At 38.3% G+C, this 19,776-nt stretch overlaps 1 pseudogene; it reads left to right on the top strand.

The window, feature by feature from the left end:
* LOC122147779 overlaps positions 1–19,776 on the top strand; it is a 55,826-nt pseudogene that overhangs the window by 19,418 nt on the left and 16,632 nt on the right.

The raw sequence follows: 19,776 nt of genomic DNA, 5'->3' as shown, positions 1-19,776 counted from the left end.
TCATGGCCCTTTAAAAACTTTTCTTTTGGACGACATTAAGTGAAGTAGAAACATCGATGTAACACACTCATGGGTGCAGCCATCAGTCATTTCAAACTGAATTCTTGCTGGGCAAAGAAATAAATAACTATTACTTTAATGATCTGTTTTACTTTTACCGAACCTTGTTAACTACATCAAGGTCGAGAAAAATGACCAGGTCTGACCCCTCTCAAGGTGGTGTAGGTTACTGTTTATCTAGTTTAAATTTTGTAATCTATCAATATATGTTTAATCCACAGGAAGTTGCATGGTGGAGTAAAGACCTTTGGCTGTGAGTTCTGCGGAAAGCAGTTCCTGGACAGTTTACGACACTGAGGATGCACAAGGATGCTGTCTCACATTCAGGTAAACCCTCCCGCCTCACATAAATACCATGATCCACACGAATGAAAATGTTGTCCCGATAAGGAAGAAAGCATAGATTTAAGTGTCATTGCACAAAGTGATTACCGTGATCGCTGTTTGTTGCAACAAGTGTCAGCCCCCCGTTGCCCTGTGTTTGTCTACCATGTTACCACAACACAACACACGCTTAACCTGCTGTAACAGATGGAACATTGCACGTTCTGTTGGTGACGCAGTTGTTTGGTTATCCCCACTCTTCCCACTTCCCTTTTCCAGCTCTCGTATGGTTTCTCAACTGTCAACATTTCAAGCCTGGCAGAGATCCAGTCTGGGCACCTTGTTGCCAAACATTATTATTACAGTATGTACAGTGAATCTTGCCAGCTTGTTGTTTTTTTTCTCTTTGTAATGAGGAGGTGTAGGACAGGAAAACACGCTTAAGGTAGGGGATGGGATCGCGGTGTTTAATAAACACATCCAAACCCATAATAAAACGCGATCATGCTGAAATGATGCTGTTACATGTTATGGAAATGTGTTTGTATATTGTTTTGTGCCGATGTGTGGAGCTATTAACTTCAAACTTTTGCCATCAGATTTTGGTTATCAAAAAACGGTCCGTTTGCATAAAACCGTACGACATAAAATAAAACCAGAACGGCAGACTGCAAATGAAGAGTTTAGGGTGCTGAGGTGGGGGGGGGACTTTGTGTTTTGGGTTTATGGCGGTCCAGCTGTCATCAATCCTGTTTTTTTTTTTTTTATTTGTTATTGTTAAGCTTTTTAAAGATCTCCCCTTTAAGCCTTTGCTTTACAGAGTGTGCTACAGGCAAGGGTTTTTCTATAAAATGTCAGTTCTGCTATTTAATTCTGCTATTTAATACCAATTTGGACTATTAACACCTTTAAGTAAAACATTTGTTTTAATTACAATGTGAGATGATATATATATATATATATATATACAATATATCTTGTATGTACCGGTCGTCTATGTAAAAATAAAAGTTATAAAAAAACAAAAAATAAAAAAAACATTAAATATTATCACAGGGTTTCATGGTTTTTACAAATTAAGCCCTAAAAAGGAAATAAAAATACTGAGGAAGAACATCACTTTATTTAAGTGATTAGAAGGTACATGAAAGTTTTTTTTTTTTGTTTTGTTTTTTTTTGAAGTAATGAAGTAATGGAAACTTTGAAGCATTGCTAATGCAAGACATTTATAGACCATATTGACGTATTGTGTTCCATACAATTTATTCCTCAAATTCATAAAACCTTCCCTGTTATCAGCATAACAATTTTTAGTGAAAAGTTTGACCCCACTTTATATATGAACAGACTATTATATTTTAGTTATAGCCAGTATGCACACAAACAAAATATGCCATACACTCCGCCACCCCCCCCCCCCACCCCCAAAAAAGTGCTTATAATATACACTCAAAAAAAAAATGTTTTTAAATACCCCATCAAAAAATCTGAAGTGTTTTGTCACTTTTATGATAACAGAGAAGGGACATGATTAGGAAAAATGGAGAAATTACATAGCAACAAATATCGGCAGGGCAGGATTTTCAAAACTAACTTTTTTTTTCGATCAGGCTCTGGCTTCAGTATCAGGGATGCTACAATGTGATTGATGCTTATTGAACTCAGTAGTTGCCCACACTAAATTGTGCTTTAGGAGGAGGAAAGTCCCTGTTTCAAGGTTGAGGGGAAATACACTTAGACGGCCGCAGGAAAGTGTGTGTGTGTGTGTGGTGTGGTGTGTGTGTGTGTGTGTGTGTGTGTGTGTGTGTTGTGTGTGTGTGTGGGGTGTGTTGTGTGTGCCCTACTCCGTGTGTGTGGTGTTGTGTGTGTTGTGGTGGGTGTGAGAGAGAGAGAGAGGAGAGAGAGAGAGAGAGCATGTGTCCATCTGTCTGATTAAAGTCTATAGTCGTTTCTCTGGAGGGTTTTGTGAAGCCCACCTCTCTTGACTTCATCAGCACACGTTTGTGTCAAGCATTGTTCTGGTCCTGTTAAGGCTTCTGACAGCTCTCTTCACCAAATTAACTGAAAATTCTTCTTTCTTTTATTCTCTTTGTTCTCTGTCTGAGAGGAAGAGATTTATTATTTTGGTCCCTAAATCCAACCCTCCTAATCTGCTATAAATCATATCATAAACACTGGCAACAATATTCAGTTACTCTCACATTTAAATCTGCTCGTAATCCGCCGTCGCACTTGTTCACGCACGACATGAAGCAGAAACGAGAGCGGATCTTCATCATGTGCGGCATTGTCGGGCTGAAAAGCCCAAGCCTTTTCAAGATGTTTTTCTCTTAATGTCTCTTTCCGCTTTTTTCTCTGTCTTTCTCTGTCTGGTGTCTGGGAGAAGGCCCCTGTGCTCGGAGCTTGGCGATACGCCAGCTCTTCCCTCGCAGCTGATGACATCATCAGCTGCCGGCAGTCTGAATTGTTCTTCCAGCATTCTGGAGCATTTATGATTGCTCGCAGATGTGTGTCCAGGAACATACTGTACCCCAAATCCCAAAATTTAATCAAACTTGGACTGCTCTCCAAGCCACTGCTTTCCAAAACTAGCGTGAGCACCGGGGTGGAGGGAGGACACTGGCGGAGTCCTAAATAAAACAAAAAATGCAGAGAAAGAAAACAGAAATGTTGACTGCAGGCCCTTGGAGGCAGGCTGGAGAGGATGGAGCAAGATGTCTGCCACCGTGGTCGAAGTGTTAAAAGGTTACGGGTCCGAGGGCATGTTCTACTACCAGGAGTACATCAGACAGGTGCTGATGATTTCCCATAATACATTATACTAAGCTGTAGCTTAGTGCATCCTAAATATGTTTGATAAACATTTAAAAATAACCTAACATAGAAAGTAATGTCTGTATCCTCCCTCTTAAAATGTGGATTTTGGCCTGTCAGAGGTCTTGATTCTTCAGACTGTAGCCAAACCGTCAAATATGCAAAAATATATCCGTCATTTGAATTTGTTTTAAAAATAAAATTTTTATATGATTTATTTGTTATTATTTATGAATTAATTATTATAGTCTATTTATATTTGTATATACTGTTACTATTATTATTTATTATTATAATTATTATTATTTATTATTTGCTAGTGTTTACTCATTGTACATGGTCCTTCTAAATTGTTTGACACAGCTTGGTAAACTGACTTATTGACCAATTTTAGGGCTACATTTTCAACTCATTCATTACTGACAGGCTTTTACAAAAATGTGTATCTGTTTATCTCCCATATATGTTTATTGCATTTTAAGTATATTTTATTTTAAAGTGTAAATTTATTTAGTAAATACAATTTTTTTTTCTTTTAAAATTAAATTTTTAATGTCGTTATTGCTGGAAAATGTGGGTCCCAGATTTCGGTAACAGGGTTTGAAACAAAATTGCAAAAGCTCGCAGAACAATGAAAGTTCCCATAATACATTTTAAACCTCCATATGCTGGTGACACAAACACACCACCAAGGGCACACACACACACACCACACACACACACACACACACACACACATATATATATATAATACACAGTATATACATATTTTACATATTTATAAATTTACAAAATATTTTTCCTCTTAAATATGTACATGCATGTGTGTGCATATATTTAATAAATCTACATTAGTGCACAAACATACCTATTATGTAAAACCAAAACTTTTATTTTGGATGTAATTAATCATTTGACAGCACTAAAAATTACTCAATCAATGGCACAAAAAGCCATTTGACTTTTCAGCTAACTCAACTGTGATCAGCTGTGGCCATTTTGAGCATGAAAAGAGCTTCCTGGAGAATTGTCAGAGTCCTTTGTAGTGCAACTGAAGCAAACAATAAACTATGGGCACCCATCAAAAAGATAGATCTCCGGAATAATGTTTTGGAGAGACACAGGTCAGGATATGCCTAGAAGCACAGTGAAGTCTATTATTAGAGAAGTGGGAGTTATTTGGTACAACACAGACCCTCCCTGGATCAGGATGTCCCTCCCCCAAACTGGATGAAAGAGCCTGGAGGAAACTGGTCTGAGAGGTGAACAAGAGGTTTACAGCAACTCTGAAGCAGTTGCAGGAATTTATGACAAAGAGTGGTCATTGTGTGCATGTGACAACAATATCACAAATTCTTCACAAATATGGTGTTTATGAGAGGGTTGCAGGAGAAAAGCCATTCCTCAAGAAAGTCCACATGCAGTCATGACTGAGCTTTGCCAAAATGCACCTCCAAGATTCTGAGGCAGATGAGACTAAAATTGAATTATTTGAACTCAACACCAAACAATATACAGTCAGGTCCATAAATATTGGGACAAAATCGACACAATTCTAATCTTGTTTGGCTCTATACACCACCACAATGGATTTGGAATGAAACGAACAAGAATGTGTGGTTAACTAACTGCAGACTTTCAGCTTTAATTTGAGGGTATTTACATCCCAAATCAGGTGAACGGTGTAGAATTACCACAGTTTTTGTATATGTGCCTCCCACTTTTTTAAGGGACCAAAAGTACTGGGACAGATTAACAATCATAAATCAACTTTCACTTTTTAATACTTGGTTGCAAATTCTTTGCAGTCAATTACTGGAAAACTACACGCCTCTACCAACCGCTGGGTTTCTGGATGATGCCTACGCAGGCCTCTAGACCACTCTCTAACTATCTTAGACTACTGGGTTTGTCTTCATCCCTGCTTGTTCTGGGCAGTTCTCCTGCCTTCAGGCCTCTACTGAAATGCATTAGCGCAAGGGACTTAGCTCAAGGTGTTCTTCAGTTCCTGCTTGTTCTTGGGGCATAAATGGCTGCCCACTCCTGCCCTTCAGTTTTGTCTTCAGCCAGTGAAGGATGCATCATACTGCGCAATCGGTCCATTCCATCGAATCAGGTGATTGACTTGGCCATTGCATAACATTGCCACTTGTCTTTCCCTTAAATAAAAGCGTCTTTGGTTGCTTTTGCAGTATTGCTCTCGGGTCATTTTCCCTCTGCATTGTGAAAGCACCGTCCAATTAGTTCTGAAAGCAATTTGGCTTAATAGGAGCAGATAACATTGCCCGAAACACTTTCAGAATTCATCCTGCCTGCTTTTGGTCAGCAGTCACACCCCATCAATAAATACAAAAGAACCATTTCCTTGGCAGCCATACATCCTTCCACTCCATGACACTACCCCCACCACCATGCTTCACACTCATGAGGTGGTATGCTTTGGGATCAGCCTTTCCCTTTCCTCCATACTCTTCTCTTTTTTATCTCTTTCCATCACTCTGGTACACGTTTATTCGTTTGTCTCATCTGTCCCATAGTTTGGTGTTCCAGAACTGTGATGCTGTGTTTTTTGATGTTGTTTGTCAAACTCGAATCTGGCCTTCCTGGTTTCTGCCGGCTCACCACTGGTTTACATCTTGTGGTGAACCCTCTGTATTCACTCTGGTTAATTCTTCTCTTGATTGTTGACTTTGACAACACATACACCTACCTCCTGGAGAGTGTTCTTGATCTGGCCAACTGTTTTGAAGGGTGTTTTCTTCACCAGGGAAAGAATTCTTCGGTCATCCACCACAGTTGTTTTCCATGGTCTTCCGGGTCTTTTGGTGTTGCCTGAGCTCACCGGTGCATTCTTTCTTTTTAAGAATGTTCCAAACAGTTGATTTGGCCACACCTAATGTTTTTGCTATCTCTCTGATGGGTTTGTTTTGTTTGTTTTTAGCCTAATGATGGCTCTTCTTCACTGATAGTCACAGCTCTTTGAATCTCATATTGAGAGTTTGACAGCAACAGATTTCCAAATGCAAAATAGCAACATTTGAAATGAACTCTGGACCTTTTATCTGCTCCTTGTAAATGGAATAATAAGGGAATAACACACACCTGACCATGGAAGAGCTGAGCAGCCAATTTTCCCCATTACTTTTGGTCCCTTAAAAAGTGGGAGGCACATATACAAACTGTTGTAATTCCTACAACGTCACCTGATTTGGATGTAAATACCCTCAAATTAAAGCTGAAAGTCTGCAGTTAAAGCACATCTTGTTCGTTTCATTTCAAATCCATTGTGGTGGTGTATAGAGCCAAAAAGATTAGAATTGTGTCGATGTCCCAATATTTGACTGTATCTAGTGGACTGTATCTAGTGGACTGTATCTAGTGGAAATCCAATACAGCTCACCATCCAAATAACAGCTTCTGTACAGTAAAGCATGGAGGTGGTTTCTCTGCAGCAGGGACTGGAGTACGTGTCAGGATAAAAGGAAATATGGATGGGGCAAAATACAGTCAAATTCTTGAGGAAAATATGTTGTCCTCTTCCAGAAAGTTGTCGATGGGAAGAAGGTAAATCTTCCAACATGACAATGACCCAAAGCACACAGCAGAACTGAGCACACAGTGGTTGAAGGAGAAAAAGATGAATGTCCTTGCACAGTTCAGAGCCCAGACTTAAAACCCCCATTGAATATCTGTGAAATGACCTGAAGACTGCAGTCCACAACGCTCACCATTAAATTTAACTGAACTTGAGCAATTCGGTCTAGATGTGCAAAGTTAGTAGAGACAGAGACTTATCCCACGTGCCCCATCACAGATTTTTGAGCCAAGTGTATTTTGAATGCAGCTTTCAAAAGACCAAAAATAGCCCAATAATATTTGTTATACTTGATTCAGTGCGGCCCATCACCAACTGCTAAATTCAAATCTGCATCCGTGCTTTGGCTGGCGCTGAGCCAGACGCGTTTTTACACATGCGCTGTGCATTATAAACCAATCACACACGATTATGTTGATCTTATGAATGCAATGGCCAATCAGAGGCGTTCGAGATGAAGTCACCGCTGAACATAAACAATTTTGTTCAGTGCGCGCTGGCTTGACTGAATTCTGCTCTCTGGCGAAATCTCTCATAAACAATAAAGTGCCAGATGTGTGGTACGAATGTAAGTTAAGATATTTCATTTCATAGTGTAAAACAGCTTCAGTGATTATACTGGGAGTTTTTTGAGAGTGCTTTCAAACTCTAGCTAGACTAAAATCAGTGAAAATATTCTTTGATCATTTAGGCTAAATGTTTCTTTGCTCTCTTCCGGTACAATGAAATTGTTATAATTAGTAACTTAGAATGCTTTTATTGAATTCACGTTAAATAGAAAGTCTGTCGTATTAAAATATTTCATGGCATGACACCCATAACTGATACTTAAGTAAAAACATGGGTTTTATGCATAGTTAATAGATTACACTAACATTAGGCTACTTTACAGTAACATTATGGACCTACCTTTGTTTTTTAAAGGGGGTGATTCATTTATATACCCACTCTATGTGTATATATATAATATATATCTATATATATTCATATATATCTATATATATATCTATATATATATATATATTTTTTTTTTTTTTTTTTTTTTTTTTTTTTTTTTTTTTTTTTTTTTTATAAGCGTTTTCAGACCCTATCATACCTTATTCAGTGGAAAGTGCATTCTGTTTTTCACTGCTCGACCCTCTATCAGGTGGATTTAAACACTCATACCTCACAGACCAACAGATGTCAGCATGCTAATAAATTACATTTCTTTGTACTTTGTCACAGAGACTGACAGAAGGGGCTGTTTTTAATGGGCATTAAACCACTGGGGTTTAATTTATAGAGCTGCTTTAATATTATGCGCCTTTGTGCCTCCATTTTTAATGATGTTTTTTCATTGTGTGACCTATTATTCAAACCAGACTCTTGGTGCAAATTACAAGCTATAAATAACGTTATTTTCAGTGTTGATGTCCAAACATTTACAATTTATGATTGTTAACTTGAGTCTTTAATTTGCAACTGGGGAAGGGGGAAATAAAAATAAAAATCGAATTCAGTCTTTATAGCGCATAAAATCCCTAGATCTTCTGGCCCGTCATTGGATTTTGCTGCTTTACATCCCAACAGTTGCCAAGTAGCAGAAGCCCTTGTTTTCTAATGCTCTAATTTGGTATTCAGCACGAGATTGAAATCTTATTTTTGTATGCCAGACAAAGTGTGTTTTAATGGAGGGTGATTGCAGCCAGTCTGGAGGCTGTTTGGGCTGTTTTTCATGGGACAGTACAGTTAACAATGTGCTGTCTGAAACAGAACACAAGCCTATTGAATGTGGGATCTGCTTTCTGGTTTCTAAATGTGTAGCAAGCTTTTGGAAATGTGTGCAAGGTGACGTATGAGAGAATCCTGTATCACCGTGCATGGCTGCGTCAAAACAGGACCAATTAGATATGCTGAAATGACACGTGATTCACAGAAAAGCTGTCTAAGTAGGTTGCTCACTAGATTTTGAGACACAACCATCAAGGTTTCAAAGCAAGACCTGAACTGTAGCTACTATCTTTTGCTAATAAGACAAAAATAACGGAAAACACTGCATTTTCATTCATGCGCTCAGAAATGTTCTCGCAGGCATAATTTACGCTGGCGCTGATGAGTCACACCATTAAAGTATTTTTGAGTGTGGTTTGTAATGATTCTGTAAATGAGTGCATTTTTTAAATTCTAAAAAAGGGCTATGGTTGTCGTCCAGAAGAATGAGAAGAAAGTGTCTGTGGAAAAAGGCTAATTTTTAGGCACTAGCTGGCTGACTTCACGAAGCTTGTGGGTGCTTTAACAAATGAGTCATAAATAAAGCCATTTTAATAGGCCAGCTGAGTGAAAATAGATACTTTGATGATCCGAAGGTCAATATACATTTAGATTTTATTGTTTTTTTTTTTTTTGTTTTTTTTTGAGTCTGAGGTATTTAAGTCTGCAGGAAATGGTAAAAAATCTGCTAGCAGAAGTCATAGTTGTAGATGTTGTGTCCAAGCTATGTGTGGTTGAACCAAAGACATTGTTCACTTCACTTTTGAGGTCGTGTCCCTCATGAATTGTTCAGAAAAGCAACATCAGCCGGCCATTTCCTCTCTTGTTCAGTGTGTGTAGTTTATTGAGAGTGTTTCTGAAGTGATGGAAACATCCTGTCCTACTTCATAATGGTGACCCGCAGCTCCACAGTGGATCTAATACTATTAATAAGATGGATTCCCTGAAGCGGTTGATGGCCATCAGAACAGTTATTTAAGTCCAGTTTTATTAAGGATCGCTGGTTGCAACTGGGTTAAATGAATTCTTTTCTTTGTGTGTGTGCCGTGCATTTGTAACACCTTGTATATGGTTTCCCATCTGTGCATGTAATTCATATGTTTAATGATGGTCTTAATGGTGTGAATTTTTTGCATAGCCTATTTTAGGACCAATTAAGATTTTTTTTTTGTGTGTTGTGACACTTATTTTCCGAATAATTCAAGCAGCCACCCCCACCCCTTCTCATTATTTATTAATGTGAAAAAAGTTCTCCTTCTCATTAACGTAATGTAAACAAAACAAAACAAAACAAAAAACATGATACACTTATTTAAATGTATTTATACGTAATGGTAGTGCATGATGTACTGCTCAGTTATTCATGTCCAGACAAGGTGATTTTTTGCAATACAGTAATTAGAATCTAATGAGAATCATAATTACAAATAGATTCAAGAGTAAAATATGTATTAGAATTGGAAGGGAAATATTATTTATTTATTTATTTATTTATTTATTTAAATGCCTTAACTGCATTTATAATATTACAAAAGATTCCTGTTTCGAATAAATGTTGCTCTTTTGAACCTTAAGTTCACACTTAAAAAAAAACAAAAAAAATAAATTATTTACAATATTAATATTTTAACAAATAAAATAATCCATCAAAAAAATAAAACATCACAAAATAAAAGATACAACTTTTTTAACAAATGAGCAAATAAATCCATCCTTAGTAAAAAAAAATAAATATATATATAAATACAAAAAAAAAAAAAATATATATATATATATATATATATATATATATATATATTACTGACCCCCAAACTTTTAACTAGTAGTATATTTTAATGTAATGGTAATGGCTTGAAAGGCTTTGTGAGATTCACCCTGAAGATACAACCTCAGTGTTGATAAATGAATTATGGTTGATCAAAATCATCTGCTTTTACAGGAAAACTTGAGCAGTACCTGCCTGAGGGTCTGCCAACCTGATATGACCTTTCCTGTTATTTGATTATCATTTATTACTGTTATCTCTATGAACAACAACAAAAAAAAAATTGGGTATAGTGTGTTGTTTGTAAGAAGAGACTCATTGTACATGTCATAAATCAGTCTGAAGATACAAAGCGCTTTAATATCCTTTAGGACATTTGCCTGTCTGTTCTGCCTCGCTTATGGTTTACGGTCTTTTATCAAGACACGACAAGAGAAAGCTGCCAGCTCTTGTAGATAAGAACATCTCTTTGATTCTGTCAAGGGACAGTATTTTACCCTGCTGATGTGTGTGGGGGAAAAATGAATGATGTTTAATGTCAAAAACAGCTCATACTTTGAAATAACACAATTTCAGCAGCCTTTGGCGTAGTTTTTTCTATTTTCTTTTTTTCAGTTCCATTTATGGTTTTATTTTTCTAAACATTAAGCGTTAAAAAAGTAGGCTATACTTTGACAGATCAACACTACTGTTTCTTATAGTGCTTTTCTGTCAAGGATATTTGTTCAGTGTACAGCTTTTAAAAATGTAAAATGTTGATGCATAATTCTACATTATACATTTGCGAATTCATGATTTTGTTCCTTATATTAATGTTTTAATGGCTTTATTGGCGGAATATTCCACATATGTGATGAACAATTTGGGAAACTTCAGACATGCTAGATTTATGAATATATAACATGCAGTCTCTTGAGGATAATAAATTATAATTATCAAGTGAGAAATTAAACCTGGGCAACTAACTGATATGTTTAAAGTGAAGCAGTAAAACTAAATCTGAAATAAAAATAAATCAGGATTTTTCTTTTTTCTTTTCTTTATGTACTCTTCTTTCTTCCAGCTGGACCAAAAAGCACTAGTATGTGATCAGTGTGGCGGCTCAGTTTTCCCAAGGAAGACGCCCTGGAATGCCATCGGCAGACTCACACAGGTAGGAACCTTCTTGCCTCATCTAACCGCAAACCACTTCGCTAAATCACCTTAGTTAACCACAGTGGAAAAAACACAACAGTACACAGTTGAGATGCGTCATGCATGTACCAGTAGCAATCATGTTTATGACCCTATCAAAACTCCATTCTGATGGTCTTCTATAATTCAGAAGGGAAGGTTTCGGTGCCCTCTAAAATTTCAGCTAATAATATGTGGTGTTACAGGGCAGGGTGGCACACCACTTTGGCACAGCAGCATGTGACCATGTTTCACCAATCTCAAGCACTTTGTCTAAACATGGCACGTACATTTGTAGTAGAGCGACTGTACTGAGTTAACCAGAGACTGTGAGTCATTCGGTGCTCTGGCACGATCATTAACACGCCCAACAGCGCTCAGCTCTGCCACCCTCCTGTCAAATATTTCATATTTACTGACATCTGATGACTGCAAGGGTGGGTTTCAGTTGTACTACATACATTTTAATAATCATATTTTAGGTGAGATGAATAATGAGCTCTGATAGGGGTTTGTCATGGTATGTATATTGAGTGTAAACCTGTTTTTTTTTTGCTGCTGCATGCCTGAGTGTACTCTGTCAGGACACATTGGAGCATGTACATAGGCGTGATACTATAATTAAAATGAATATTCTGTCATTATTTACTTAACCTGTTGTTTTTCATGTGTTATATTACAAGTCTTCAGAAGCCATATGATAGGTTTGTGTGAGAAACAGCCAGAAAGGATCAAAGTCATCTTCCTCTCCAGTGAGCTGTTAACATGTGAACTATTGCAACTGGATCTTTGATTCAATGAGTTGAATTTGAGAGCCGGATAATACGAACAAATAATTATTTTGGTCTAGTTTCAATGAACAAGCTGATTCGGCTCACAAATCAGGCTGAAACTGTTCATTCACATATTGAACTGATTAGTTCATGAGTTCATCTCACAGTTCTTAGGTTAACTGCTCACTGGAGGGAATAATGACTTAATTTCAGTCTATTCTACACAGAAAGCTATTCAGACTTGAAAAAAAAAAAAAAAAAAAATGTGATTAATGTGTAATGATACTTTTGGGGGTCATTTTTGGGGCTTAAACAGATAGATGTATGAATGCTAGTTTGAGTCCAGCTTGTGAACATCACCTGCATCTTTCCTGTTCCTCACTATTTATATCAATAAAAGTGGACAAAATGCCACAAATGTCCCTGAGTCTATATGCAATGCTCCCATAAAGAACCTGGCCACACAAGCCATGATTAAAAACACCCGAATGTTGCTGAAAAAAAGAAAAAAAAAACTTAAAATTCATAAATTCAATAAAATCATTTAATGTATACGAAGATAACATAAGCACACTTCAATCAAAATATTTCACAAAAAGAAGTTAATTAGAGTTGAAATGATAAAAAAATCAGACACATTTCACTGTGAAGTTGTTTGCAGACACAACTGGAACATAGTTTGTGTTTTTATACTTTATCTCTACTCACTGACATTTCAAGTGTGTCCGAACACTTTCATGGCCACTTCAGTCCAATAACAGCGTTCTAATCTCTAAACTTTGGTCCTATATAACCATTATTTTCTACCTGTTACTTCTGTTACTTATTGGCTGATGAGACTGCCATCAGAGGATACAGTCTGTCACAGGTATTCCAGACTGCACTAATTAATTTGCTCTCTTGATATAAAGCGTTTCATGGGGCTAATGATCCACATGTTGAGTCTATATAAAGGTTGAGTCCTAATTAAAACAAGGTGCCATACCTTTTGTCATCCTGCATGGATTTGAGGTGCTAAATGTTTCCATGGCAGCCAGCTCATAAAGTCTCATAAAGTCCGAATCAGGTCTCTGAAATATATTTGTACTGTTTTTACAGTAGGGTATGTTTCTACTACAATAAGGGTGCAATATCTGTCGCCTGTGTTCTGCAGGGAGAAAGACGATAACCCTCTCTAAAACGCTGGCATGTAACTGTAACTCGCTGTGGCACACACTGTATAAATACTTAATGCATGTCGACATAGAGGTGGTGTTAACGATGCCCAGAATTTTTATACCTCTCTCCCAAACTTGTAAAACATCCCATTCTCCGTTTCAGTTTGGCAGCACATTTAGTGGGGAGGAGGGAAGGACATACCTCATCCGTGTTTAGAAACCTTTTTACTGCTGGCTCCAGCCATCACTTACTCTGAGCAAAGTGAGAGATGTTGTCATCACTTAGATATAAGAATTTTACATTTCTGCACAATATGCGATTGAGCCAAGATATCCTTCCTGTGTGAAAACTCAGACGGTGAGATAAACTAGGGCCTTGTTTTTTTTATTTGAAGCAGCCTTTTTAGGAATAAAATTCATTTCTAGGCCAATGGCATGGGAATTGAGAACTGTATCAACTGATAGATTATTATTATTATTATTATTATTATCTGCAATGGAACTATTTTCACATTATTATTATTTTTTTTTCTGAAAAAATGTAGGGCTATAAACCTGATTCAAGTTTTTAATCAACATTAATTACATATTTAAAAGTAACTTTGAAAAAAACATGTTTCAAGAGCCCTTTGTTCTGTTCTGTCATTTTTTTTCTGTATTAACTATTTTTCCGAAGAAAAGAAAAAACAGGCATTTTATACAGTATATAAACTCCTGATGGTTTAATTGTAATATATTATATATATATATATATATATATATATCTATATATATATATATATATATATATATTATATATATATATATGTCCCCCTCTGTGTCTAGGGGTGACAGTTACGTCCCCCTCTGTGTCTAGGGGTGACAGGGGGAGTAACATATGCTATTTAAGAAAAAATTGTTTATATGACATACCCTAGTCTTTCTCTTTTCGATCAGAGGCGTATTAACACATAGTCGGTTTTCACTCAATTTCTCTTTAATGGAGTATGGACCAGCAAATCTAGCCTGCAAAGGAGCGTTCTGAATAGGAGCAACACTAATACAGAATCCCCTGGCTGGAAGCTGCGGCTTAGACTTTTTGCGGTCAAAAATGGGTCTTCATTTTAGCCTGGGGCAGTTAACAAGTGACTTTGAGCAACATCGTGGGCTTGAAGTTTCTCACGAAAACGGCTAACATAATCCAACACTGACACTGGGCTTTGATTTGCAGACAGTAATTGTTCCTGCAGTAGTTTAAGAGGACCCCTCACAGTATGGCCGAACACCAGTTCTGCTGGACTGAACCCAGTTGACAATCACTCCTGTTTTGCTTCTCTGACGGCAAACATCAGCAAGGGTAAGCCTTCAACCCATTCTTACTCTAGACCAACTCGAAAACAATATGCACGCAACATTGACTTAAGAGTCTGGTGAAAGCGTTCCACATCACCTTGACTCTGTGGGTGATATGCACTTGACAGCACATGACTAACACCTAACTCTTTTGCAACCTGCGCAAACAACTTTGAAGTGAAGTTAGTCCCTTGGTCCGTCTGGATGACTCTAGGTAACCCAAAAGTAGAAAGAAACTTAACTAGTTCTTTAACTACAGTTTTTTAGCTTTTAAGTATGCAGAGGGATAGCCTCAGGAAAAACGAGTTGCAGCACACATTATAGTCAAGATATACTGGTGTCCAGATTTGGACCTGGGCAAAGGACCAACACAATCAATTACTAACCTTTCCAAATGGTTCCCCCCATTGCTGGTATTGGATGTAAGTGGGGCTGGGGCACTTTCTGATTGGGTTTACCCGATATTGACCATGTGTGGACACGCTTTACACAAATCGGGACACACTAGACTTACTCCAGGCCAATAAAAATACTTTCGTGAGACGGTAATATGTTTTTTGCAATCCCTAAATGACCTGCAAGAACATGCTCATGTGACAGCTTTAGGACGTGCGAGTGGTAAGCAAAGGGCAACACTATTTGACAGCTAGCGAGAGCATCATCAGCTAGTCTAGGGTTCCATCTCCGCATCAAAACCCATTGTCCCAATAATACTCTACCCCCGGTGTGGCAATTTAATATTCGCATTAGCAGCTTCTATGCAATGTTTAAGCTCTGTTGCGAGTCAGAGGCGTTGCATAGAAATGAGCTGCTCTTCCTACCAGTCTTCAGGAAATGGCAACCAACTCTGCAGGAGGAGTCTCTTCATCACTAGGAACATCTAGCTTAGTTTCAATCTCAAGCTTACAAAACTCTGCAAGGTTCAAACGATGGTGCAATAAAGGAATCAGAGAGATCAATGACGTCCGAAAATTTCTGGCTTGTGCACGAGTAACAGCACAATCTGGAAATACAGTGGAAAAACTAGTAGATAAATTCACGCGACTACGAAACAAGTCAGGTTTTTCTATCTCGTAATTGGGGATGAAAACACTTTACTCCCTCCAGATCATTCCCTAGGAATTAGGTCTACACCGTTCACTGGCAATTCAGAGCGCACACCAATCTTAACAGGTCCTGAAGCAAACTCAGATTGACAAACAGACACCATGTAGCGGTACTTTTACACACCCAGTTCACACCTCTAACCAGGATGCTTGTGCCCGTATAAGACTCAGATGAAAAAGGCAGTACACTATCCAGTTAAGGGACTGACAAGCCCCAGTGTCACGTAGAATCGAGACCGGGTATGCAGGGAATCAGGGGAGAGCGAAACGGTTCCTCTAACATAAACGGTTCGTAACCAGAGATGGTGTGATGGCATAGAATTCTCAACAGCTAGCAGCAGAGTGAATGAAAGCAACACTTTTAGTCTTGGTTCCCATTTTCTGCTTCCACGCTTTAACAGTCCCACTATTTTTATGGCCAGGGTCAAGACAATAAAAGCATACAACGCTTATCTCCAACACGGTTCGAGACGGTCTTATGGCCCTTACTTTCCAATTTACCTCCCTAAAATCTGTCCCTCACACCACTCCTCTGGATAACGGGAGGCTGATTATGAAACATACGGTTCACCGGAAAAACATTTTTGTGTGGGTAACGCACAAATTCGTCAGCGATAACCGCTGCTTCAGAGAGGTCATGACCTTCTGGTCATTCAAATGAACAACTACACTCTCTGGCACACCATTTGTTAAATCATCTCGTCTCAGTAAGATAAGTTCTTGAAGCTGTTCAAAGACTCCGAAATTGTACCAGCAGGTCTCACACCACTTTTCAAAGAGGTCCCTTTCTTTTCTCTAGCAAATTCGGTGCTATGTTTGATCTGACCTGTTTTTCGTTAATCTTCTATAACCGCTGACGATAAGCTTCTGGCACTAGCTCATACAGCTCGAGAGAGAACGGCCGTCTTAAACCAACTTCATAGTCCAAACACTGCTCAACTGACCAGAGCATCTAGCACCCGTTGCTGTTGCACCTGCCAGCAAGGTTACCACTGGAGCAATACAGCCCCCACATATCTTTTGGCCACCCCAGCTTACCACGCTATACGCCAACGTGCGCTTAAAATAAGAATCCCACCTCAGTTTCTTGGTCTGAAATGGTGTGTCATCAAGCTTTTAATGTGCTCCTCGTCAATCTAATCCAAAAGTGAGAGTGGAGACTCTTGAGGGCTGAGAAGATTCACAGTGGTTCTCACAGCACTAGCAAGGAGAGAGGGAAGTCTAGCCGCGCGGTGCCGGGACAGGTTTTTTGCCGGTAAAGTCTCTGCCTCTATATCCCAGCGGAACGACAATTTAATATCTCGTCCTCTAGCCCTTTACCTCTAATGTAACGAGATTAACTATTGGGAGCTCTTTGTTCCTGCTTTTTCCAACGGCAAGATCTAATTCTTTGAAACTTAAGCGGCAAGCACAGGGTAAAAGCGTGGACTGTGTACGGATCAATACTTGGAGTCATACCAGCACAAAGAACCACATCGGCATCCTCCAGTATTTTTTCTTTTTCCGCCATGTCTTTCAAAAAATCCTTGGTGCAGAATCCTTCAGCAGTAAACTAGCTCCATGTAAAGCTTAATCTGTAATTACCCGTTTGAGCAGCTTCTCTTGGAACAGTGTACTAAAAAAAAATCTGCGATCACCAGCAAATCCTGCTTTCTGCATTTGTTATAGACTTCAATAGTAGGAGCTAAGTAAACGCTGTTAAATTGAACTCCATACTCACGCTTGCTCCAGAGTTCCCCCTCTCCTCGCCCTACGCCCAAAACGGAAACAGTCAAGCAAAGTAGAGTAAGAATATAATCTCTTGAAAAAAAAAAAAGTTTAAGACGAGCCCCAAATGTCCGTGATTTTGGCATTACAACATTATAATAAAAGATATTTTAGATTATACAGTATTTGGAAGATTAACATTGTTGATTAAAATTGTACATAACTTTTTTATTAGATGGTTTAATTTCAATTGTTAAAGTCTCATGTCAGTTACTTATGCAAGTGTCAGAACCATGTTACATTTAATGATAGCATTATACAGCCACCTGATGAGTTAATTTTATTTTTACTAGCCAGTTTTTTCTTCCATTTGAGTATTCATTCTGACTCAGGCTTTAAGCAACATGATTGTCTTTGAATGCCAGCATATGTAAGAATGCCAGAGGTGAACTGCCTGGTTTTTTTTAGTTTAGGTTTTTAAGGGTTGGCAAAGGGAAAAGAGGATTGCAGGAGACCCGTGGGACACGGGGCCGGATAATAAAGGGGGGAGCTGGTGGCTTTGGAGAGCCAGGACAGAGCAGAGAAGACAAACAACATCATGTGCTGTTGTTTTACACTCAGCCGCTGGTGACTGTCATAGCCGAGACCTACTAGAGAGCTGACCTACTTAAAAGCCTCCTAAAATAAAACTCACTAGTGTCCTCAGGACCGACGCACTGGCAGGCAGGCTGGAAAGCAGGCCACACATGCGCACGCTAGCTTTTTTCTCTTCTCCCCTCCTGATGGAAAGAGCGCTTTAAATCGCATCCTTCGCAGAGCAAAAATGAAATGTTATTAAAGGTGTTTTATTTAGGTCCGGAATAGAACACTTTGCCTTTAAACGATTTTGGCCTGAGGGGCGACCGCTGGACAGTCCATCTGTCTTATGTGCTTATGAACGTCAGATTTCCTAAAGTATTCCATCGTGCTCATCTCGTTTGCACAAGAGGTTGTCTTGCGTTTACGAGTTTGGGTGTAGGCCACAGTGGAATTACCTCACGGCGGGAACACATTGTGACTTCTCGTGATCTGGTCCACAGGAATAAACAGTGGTTAAACAAGAGCAATGTATCTCTTGTTTGCGTTAATTATTAAGTAGACTCTTCCCTTACTTTGCTAGATTAAGGCCCGTCTGCCTCTCACATTGCAGCCTAGAGCGAATCGCAGGGTCATCTGAGGTAATATGCCATTGTGTCAGAGTCACCACACACACCAATCCACCCGGTTATATTTAGTAAAATGCATTTGAACTTCACGGTCGACTCTGATACATTTTTTAATGAATCTTTACAGTGGCTGTGGTTCTCTGTAGAATCGTTCCAAACCTGTAGACCTTTTTTCTTGTGTGGAATGAAATGTGAATTTTTGAAGAATATCCTGAGCGCTCTTTTTCCATGAAAATGAATGGGGACTGGAGCTTTCAAAGCTTTATTTAAGACACAAACAACATAAAAGTTTCATGAGAATGGTCCATATGACTTGTGCGTTTATATTCCTAGCACTTCTGAAGCCATATGAAGCCAGTGTTCCTGTGGCTCGGGGGTAGAGCATGCATTTATCAGCGCAAAAGGTTGTGGTTTCGATTCCCAGGGAAACGCATGTTAGGTAAAAAATGTTAGCCTGAATGCACTGTAAGTCGCTTTGGATAAAAGTGTCTGCTAAATGCATAAGTGTAAATGTAAATATGAGAGCTTTGTGGGAAAAACAAAGAAATTAAGCCATAATTCTCTGAAAAGCTTTCCCTTCAGTGAGTGTGAAGCAAGCTGAATCATGAGTCAGAAAACACAGAAAGAATCAAACTAGTCTAATTCATAAACAAATCAAATGAGTCATTTAAAAAAAAAAAAAATCTAAGAAGAATGTTTTGCTCACAATCATGGACCAGTTTTATGGTGGCCAATTTTTTGTTTTATTTATTTATTTATTTTGCTTACTAAAATTGTATGGACAAGAATCCATACAATTTTATGCCATGCAGGAATAAAAAACAATATATCTAAAAATTAGGGGTTTGTTTCCATGATTTACTAATTTGTTCTCTTGACTTATTCATTTGTTCCCTCATTTTAGGGAACAAAGTAGTACAACGTGGTCATAATTCACCTAAAATGTGGGAACAAATGAATAAAATGTGGCCACGAATTAGTAATTTGTGGAAAGAATTTCTCAATTTGTGCGG

The sequence above is a fragment of the Cyprinus carpio genome, chromosome A15 (genome assembly GCF_018340385.1).
Source record: "Cyprinus carpio isolate SPL01 chromosome A15, ASM1834038v1, whole genome shotgun sequence".
Lineage (NCBI taxonomy): Eukaryota > Metazoa > Chordata > Actinopteri > Cypriniformes > Cyprinidae > Cyprinus > Cyprinus carpio.
The sequence above is the reverse complement of the archived record's forward strand: the minus strand, read 5'-3'. Positions and strand labels throughout refer to the sequence as shown.